The sequence below is a fragment of the Trachypithecus francoisi genome, unplaced genomic scaffold (genome assembly GCF_009764315.1).
Source record: "Trachypithecus francoisi isolate TF-2019V2 unplaced genomic scaffold, Tfra_2.0 Lachesis_group7, whole genome shotgun sequence".
Classification (NCBI taxonomy): Eukaryota; Metazoa; Chordata; class Mammalia; order Primates; family Cercopithecidae; genus Trachypithecus; species Trachypithecus francoisi.
Genome location: NW_022681472.1, coordinates 99,967,665 through 99,975,726, shown reverse-complemented (window position 1 = coordinate 99,975,726; position 8,062 = coordinate 99,967,665).

Below are 8,062 nucleotides of genomic sequence, written 5' to 3'. Positions count from 1 at the left end.
TCACCTTATCCTCTTGAGTAGCTGGGACCATAGGCACATGCCACCAAGCCTGGTAATTTTTATAGTTTTTGGTAGAGATGGGGTTTCACCATGTTGCTCAGTCTGGTTTCGAATTCCTGTCCTCAAGTGATCCACCCACCTTGGCCTCCCAAAGTGCTGGAATTGCAGGCATGAGCCACTGTGCCTGGCCTCGATTACTTTTATCTTTTTTAGATGGAGTCTCGCTCTATCACCAGGCTGGAGTGCAGTGGTGCGATCTCGGCTCACTGCAACCTCCACCTTCCGGGTTCAAGCAATTCTCCTGCCTCAGCCTCCTGAGTAGCTGGGACTACAGGTACGCAGTACCACACCCAGCTAATTTTTTATTTTTGGTAGAGACGGGGTTTCACCATGTTGGCCAGGATAGTCTCGATCTCTTGACCTCATGATCCGCCCACCTCATCCTCCCAAAGTGCTGGGATTATAGGTGTGATCCCCTGTGCCTGGCCTCCATTACTTTTTATAACCAAGTAATATTCCATTGTATGTATATAGCACATTTTGTTTATCCATTCATTTGTTGTTGGACACTTGGGTGTTACTACATTTTGCCTATTGTAAGTAGTGCTAGTGTGAACATTGGTGTAAAAATGTGTTTTTGAGTCCCTACTTGAAGTACTTTTAGCTCTATACCTAGGAGTGAAGTAGCTGAATCATATGGTAATTTAACTGTTTTGTCCTGGCATGGTGGCTAATGCCTGTAATCCCAACACTTTGGGAGGCTGAGATAGGCGGATCACTTGAGGTCAGGAGTTGGAGAACAGCCTGGCCAACATGGTGAAACCTGTGTCTAGTAAAAATAGAAAAATTAGCCAGGCGTGGTGGTGCATGCCTGTAGTCCCAGCTACTCGGGAGGCTGAGGCAGGAGAATTGCTTAAACCTGGGAGGTGGAGGTTGCAGTGAGCCGAGATAACACCACTGCACTCCAGCCTGGGTGACAGAGTGACACCCCGTCTCAAAAGAAAAAAATATATATGGTAATGATTTAACTTTCTCAGGCACAGTCAAACTGTTCTTCACAGCGGCTGTGCTGTTTTACATCCCCACCAGCAAAGCACAACGGTTCCAGTTCTGCATCCTTGCCAACTTGATATCTTCTGCCTGTTTGATAATAGGCATCTTAATGGCGTGTAGTGTCTCACCGTGGTTCGGGTTGCGTCTTCCTAATGTTGAGCATCTTCACAGGTTCTTATTGACCATTTGTATATTTTCTTCGGAGATACCGCTGTTCAAATTTGCCCACTTTTGAATTTGGCTCTTTGGTTTTTGTTGTTGAATTTTAGGAGTTCTTTATGTACTTTAGATATGAATTCCTTATTAGATGTATGATTTGCAAATATTTTCTCCTATTCTGTTGGTTGCCTTTTCCCTTTCTTGATTGTTTCCTTTGGTGCACAAAAGTTTCCATTCTGAAGAAGTTTAATTCATTTATTTTTTTTCTTTTGTTGCCTCTGCTTTGGGTGTCATATGCAAAAAGTCATTGCCAAGTCCCTGGTCGTGAAGCTTTTCCATTATATTTTCTTCAAAGAGTTTTACAGTTTTTGTTTGGTTTAGTTTGGGGTTTTTTGTTGTTTGTTTTTGTTTTTGAGACAGAGCTTCACTCTCATTGCCCAGGCTGGAGTGCAGTGGCACAATCTCGGCTCACTGCAACCTCCGCCTCCCAGGTTCAAGTGATTCTCCTGCCTCAGCCTCCCAAGTAGCTGGAATTACAGGTGCCCACTACCAGACTCAGCTAATTTTTTAATTTTTAGTAGAGAGGGGGCTTTGCCGTGTTGGCCAGGCTGGTCTTGAACTCCTGACCTCAAGTGATCCACCCACCTTGGCTTTCCAAAGTGCTGGGATTACAGGCTTGAGCCACTAAGCCCAGCTGTGTTTGGTTTGGCTTTGAAACAGTTGTCTAGGCTGGAATGCAGTGGTGCAATCTTGGCTCACTGCAATTTCTACCTCCTGGGTCCAAGCGATTCTTCTGCCTCAGCCTCCCGAGTAACTGGGATTACAGGTGTGCGCCACCACACCCAGCTAATTTTTGTATTTTTAGTAGAGACAGGGTTTCACCATATTGGCCAGGCTGGTCTGGAACTCCTGACCTCAAGTGGTCCACTTGCCTCAGCCTACCAAAGTGCTGGGATTATAAGCATGAGCCACCACACCCAGCCAAGTTTTTACTTCTGAGTATTACATTGCTGGGAGTGGTGGCTCACACCTGTAATCCCAGCACTTTGGGAGGCTGAGGCGGGTGCATCTCAAGGTCAAGAGATTGAGACCATCCTGGCTAACAAGGTGAAATCTCGCCTCTACTAAAAATACAAAAAATTAGCTGGGCATGGTGGCATGCACCTGTAGTCCCAGCTAGTTGGGAGGCTAAGGCAGGAGAATCACTTGCACCAGGGAGCCAAAGGTTGCAGTAAGCCGAAATCGCGCCATTGCACTCCAGCCTGGGCAACAGAGCAAGACTTCATCTCCAAAAAAAAAAAATACTGCATTTTGGTCTTTGATCCATTTTGAGCTAATTTTAAAAATACAGTGTAAGGTAAGTGCCCAGCTTCTTTTTTTTCTTTTTGTGTGTGGATACCAGTTTTCCCAGCAGTATCTTTTTTTTGAGTCAGAGTCTTGCTGTCTGTCACCCAGGCTGGATTTCAGTTCTTGCCTATTGTAAGTAGTGCTAGTGTGAACATTGGTGTAAAAATAGGTTTTTGAATCCCTACTTGAAGTACTTTTAGCTCTATACCTAGGAGTGAAGTAGCTGAATCATACGGTAATTTAACTGTTTTGTCCAGGCATGATGGCTCACGCCTATAATCCCAGCACTTTGGGAGGCTGAGATGGACGGATCCATCCATGTATTATGTGTTCTTTAACTTCTTTCAGTGATCTTTTGCAGTTTTTTTGCAACCTCCGCTTCCCAGGTTCAAGCAATTCTTCTGCCTCAGCCTCCTTAGTAGCTGGGATTATAGGCATGCACCACCATTCCCAGCTAATTTTTGTATTTTTAGTAGAGACAGGGCTTCACCAGATTGGACAGACTGCTCTTGAACTCCTGACCTCAAGTGATCCACCTGTGTTGGCATCCCAAAGTGCTGGGATTACAGGCTGAGCTATTGTGCCCAGCCAATATCTATTGAATAGACTTTCTTTTTCCAGTTGAATGATGTATTAGTCAATTTGGGCTGCCATGAGAAAATACTACGGACTGGGTGGTTTGGCATAAGCAACAGAAATTTATTTCTCACAATTCTGGAGGCTAGGAAGGTAAAGTACCAGCCTATTCAATTATCAGTGAGGGTTCTCTTCCTGGCTTGCAGATGGCCTTCTTCTTGCTGTGTTCTCACATGGTGGAGAGAGACAGATCTCTGGTATCTCTTCCTCTTTTAGAGGCACCAGCCCTTTTGCATTAGGGCCCCACCCTATGGTCTCATTTAACCTATATCACCTTCTCACAGCCACTCTCCCCACCTTGGGGGTTGGGGCTTCAACATACAAAATTTGGTGGGACACAAACATGACAAAGGGTCCAAGCATCCTTGCTGAAAATCAATTGATAATATACGCAGGGGTTTATTTCTGGGCTCTCTTGTATTATGTTTTATTTCCTATCATGCCAGTATCACATTGTTTTTTATTATTGTAGCTTTGTATTAAGTTTTGAGGAAGTGTGAGTCCTCCAACTTTGTTCTTTTTCAAGATTGTTTTGGCTATTTGGGGTCACTTGCCATTCCATATGAAGTTCAGGATAGGTCCTTTTTTTCTTTGAAGCAGGATCTCGCTCTGTCACCCAGGCTGGAGTGCCATGGCACAAACTCAGCTCACTGCAGCCTCGACCTCATGGGCTCAAGCGACCCTTCCCACTTGGCTTCCTGAGTAGCTGGGACCACAGGTGCGTGGCACCATGCCCAGTTAAGGGTTTTTCTATATGTACAAAAAACACCATTAGGATTGTGGTAGGTATTGAATCTGTAGATCACTTTGGGTAGTGTTGTCACCTTAACAATATGAAGTCTTCCAATCCATGAACAGCGAGTGTATTTCCATTTATGTGTTCTTTAACTTCTTTCAGTGATCTTTTGTAGTTTTTCAATTTATGAGGCTTTTGCCTCTTGATTAGATTTATTCCTGAATATTTTATTCATTTTAATGCTCTTGTGAATGGAATTGTTTTCCTTAATTTCTTTCTTTTTTTTTTTTATTTTTTTTTGAGATGGAGTCTCACTCTGTCACCCAGGCTGGACTGCAGTGGTGCAATCTCGGCTCCCTGCAACCTCTGCCTCCCAGGTTCAAGTGACTCTCCTGCCTCAGCCTCCTGGGTAGCTGAGATTACAGGCCTGCGCCACCATGCCCAGCTAATTTTTTTTTTCTTGGTACTTTTTTTTTTTTTTTTTTTGAGACAGAGTCTTGCTCTGTCGCCCAGGCTGGAGTGCAGTGACCTGATCTCTGCTCACTGCAAACTCTGTCTCCCAGGTTCACGCCATTCTCCTGCCTCAGCCGCCCGAGTAGCTGGGACTACAGGCGCCCGCCACCATGCCCGGCTAATTTTTTGTATTTTCAGTAGAGACGGGGTTTCACCATATTAGCCAGGATGGTCTCGATCTCCTGACCTCGTGATCCACCTGCCTCAGCCTCCCTAAGTGCTGGGATTACAGGCGTGAGCCACCATGCCCGGCTTTTTTCTTGGTACTTTTAGCAGAGACAGGTTTCATCATGTTGGCCAGGCTGGTCTCGAACTCCTGACCTCAAATGATCTGCACACCTTGGCCTCTCAAAGTGCTGGGATTAAAGGCATGAGCTACCGTGCCCGGCCTTATTATTATTATTATTTTTTTTTTTTTTTTGAGACAGAGTCTCGCCCTGTCGCCCAGGCTGGAATACAGTGGTGTGATCTCAGCTCACTGCAACCTCCACCTACCAGGTTCAAGCGATTCTCCTGCCTCAGCTTAGTGAGTAGCTGGGACTACAAGCACCTGCCATCACACCCAGCTAATTTTTGTATTTTTAGTAGACATGGGGTTTTGCCATTTTGGCCAGGCTGGTCTCGAACTCCTGACCTCAGGTGACGCACCCACCTTGGCCTCCCAAAATGCTGGGATTATAGGTGTGAGCCACCGTGCCCGGCCTGGCTCTGTTTTTTCAAGTTACGTCTCCTCCTAATGTCTCCCACTGCTGCCTTCTCCAGAGCTGGCTCCCTCTCCTCGCCTGGGAAGGGGCATCTGTGTGTGTGTTTTCAGTCTGTGGAGCATCTGGCAGCCATGGCTCTTCCTCTCTCTCCAGCTAGAAGATCAGGTCAAGTTTGAGGCCTAGAAATTCTGCTGGCAGAGAAGGAAACACAACAGGTGCATTTCTGCAGAGAACCAAAGCCTATGGTCTGCAGAGAGCAGGCAGAGAGATTCAGCTGGACCAGGTAGGAAGGCCCAGGATGGTGGAATAAGTAGGGGCTCTAAAGATAAAACTATGTCCGGGGTAGGGAGGGATGGGGGTGACTCATGGCTGAGGGAGAAAGAAGGGCAAAGGGAGAAAAGAGTACAAGGTGATTAAGAGGTTCAGACTCTGGCTGGGTGCAATGGCTCATGCTTGTAATCCCAGTACTTTGGGAGGCTGAGGCAGGAGGATCACTTCAGCCCAGGAGTTCGAGACCAGGCTGGGCAACAGAGTGAGACCTGTCTCTACAAAGAACCAAAAAATTAGCCAGGCCTGGTGGCTCGTGCCTGTAGTCCCAGCTACATGGGAGGCAGAGGTGGGAGAGTCACTTGAGCCTGGGAGGTTGAGGCTGCAGTGAGCCATGATTGTGCCACTGCACGCCAGCCTGGGCGACAGAATGAAATCCTGCCTCAAAAAAAAAGAAAAATTCAGATTCATCAGGACTGTACCAAATCGTGCTGGGGAGACAGAAAGTCCTGCCAAGCATGAGTGGAATTCCGTGGTGCAATATCTGTAGGGAACTTGGAGAGAGGGGCTACCTCAGGCCCAGCCTCTTTCCTCTGTGTGGAGCTCAGGTCTGTCCCCTGGAGAAAGGGTCTAGTTTCTAGGTCTAGAAAGGATGTGGAATTTCCATCACAACAACTGAAGTACTCAGAGAGCCTGGAGAGGGGCAGGGGAGAGGGCAGTGCCTGCCCAGTCAGGTCAAGTTCCCACAGTTCTCCAACATCACCGCCTGTTGGTGAAAAGCTAGATGCATCCGTTCCCTCCTTGTGAAATTCGCGGCCACATTGTCAAATGTCACTGACCCCTGAAATAATACGTGGGTGTGGGAAAAAAGGCACTGCTGGAGATCAATTTAAGACAAGATAAAAATACTTCTAAGTTACAGAAAAAATACATGGAATTCACTGCCCTCAGTAAGTGGTAAAAGTTTAAAATGTAACTGGGATCAAGCAGAGTGATAAAAATTACCGGAGGCAAATAAATACAGATGTGGTGGTGGCGGTGGTTTTTTGAGACGGAGTCTTGCTGTATTGCTAGGCAGGAGTGCAGTGGTGCGATCTCAGCTCACTGCAACCCCTGCCTCCCCTGTTCAAGTGATTCCCTGCCTCAGCCTCCCCAAGTAGCTGGGACTACAGGCGCATGACACCACGCCTGGCTAATTATTTGTATTTTAGTAGAGACGGGGTTTCACCATGTTGGCCAGGATGGTCTTGATCTCCTGATCCCATGATTCGCCTGCCTCGGCCTCCCAAAGTGCTGGGATTACAGGCGTGAGCCGCCGCGCCCGGCCACAGTCATGGTTTTATTGCTAATCTTCTGTACTCACCTTTTGCTTCTCCAAGCCCCAGAGAGAAGAAACAAATCTGGTGTTCCCTGACTCTGCACCACCCAAGTCAGGATGGTTCAGTCCCCCAGCTTCGCTGGAAGAACCACATCACTCAGCCCCACAATGCCCCAAACCACAGGAAGAGCAACCAGGTTTTAGGCCCTGGAAACCTGGAACTTGGGAAGAGGCCTAGGAGCAACCTGTTACACCCAAAAGCTCCCATCCCAGCTCACAGGTGAAGGGCCAGTGGAACAGGAATGTGTTCTTTCTAGAGAAAGCCTTGGGACTTCCTGCCCTTTCAGTAATGGCTTTTGTGCATTCTATTGGACCGTCAGGTATCAAAACACTACTGCCAGTGCTTATCTCTTGCCCGCCTGCAGTCAGCCTTCTGGTCCGTCTGACGCAGCCAACCTCTGCAGCGTTCACCTTGCTTCCTATCTTGTTTTGCTTCCAACTTTCCATTACAAAAAACTTCCAGCGTAGAGAATATTAGAAACTACCTCCAATTGGGCGCAGTGGCTCACACCTGCAATCCCAGCACTTTGGGAGGCTGAGGAGGGTGGATCACGAGGTCAGGAGATCAAGACCAGCCTGGCCAAGATGGTGAAACCCGGTCTTTATGAAAAATACAAAACTTAGCTGAGTGTGGTGGCAGGCGCCTGTAATCCCAGCTACTCGGGAGGCTGAGGCAGGAAAATTGCTTGAACCCAGTAGGTGGAGGTTGCAGTGAGCCGAGATCGCACCACTGCACTCCAGCCTGGGTGACAGAGCCAGACTCTGTCTCAAAAAAAAAAACAAAAACACTTTCTATATCCACCTGAGTTCAGCAGCTGCTGCTCTGTTATCCTGTTCTCCAAAATGCTCTCTACATGTTGTATTTCTGGCTGAACCATTTGGAAGTAATTTGCAGCTGGTGACACATCTCCCCAAACGTCGCAGTCCTCCTCTCAAGAATGAGACCATCACTCCACATAACTACACCTAAGAAAATTAACAGTAATTCTGTAATCTCATTTAATAGTCAACCCATGTTCAAATTTTCCAATGTCCCCAAAATGTCCAGTAAAGTTTTTTTTCAGGCTAGGATCAACAACCACAGTCCTTGCTTTGTGTCCAGTTATTCGTTTACATTTTTTTTAAAGTACATATGTATGTATGTATGTTTTTAGAGACAGGGTCTTGCTATGTTGCCCAGTCTGGTCTCAAACTCCTGGGCTCAGCTCAAGCGATCCTCCTGCCTTGGCCTCCCAAAGTGCTGGAACTACAGATGTGAGCCACTATGCC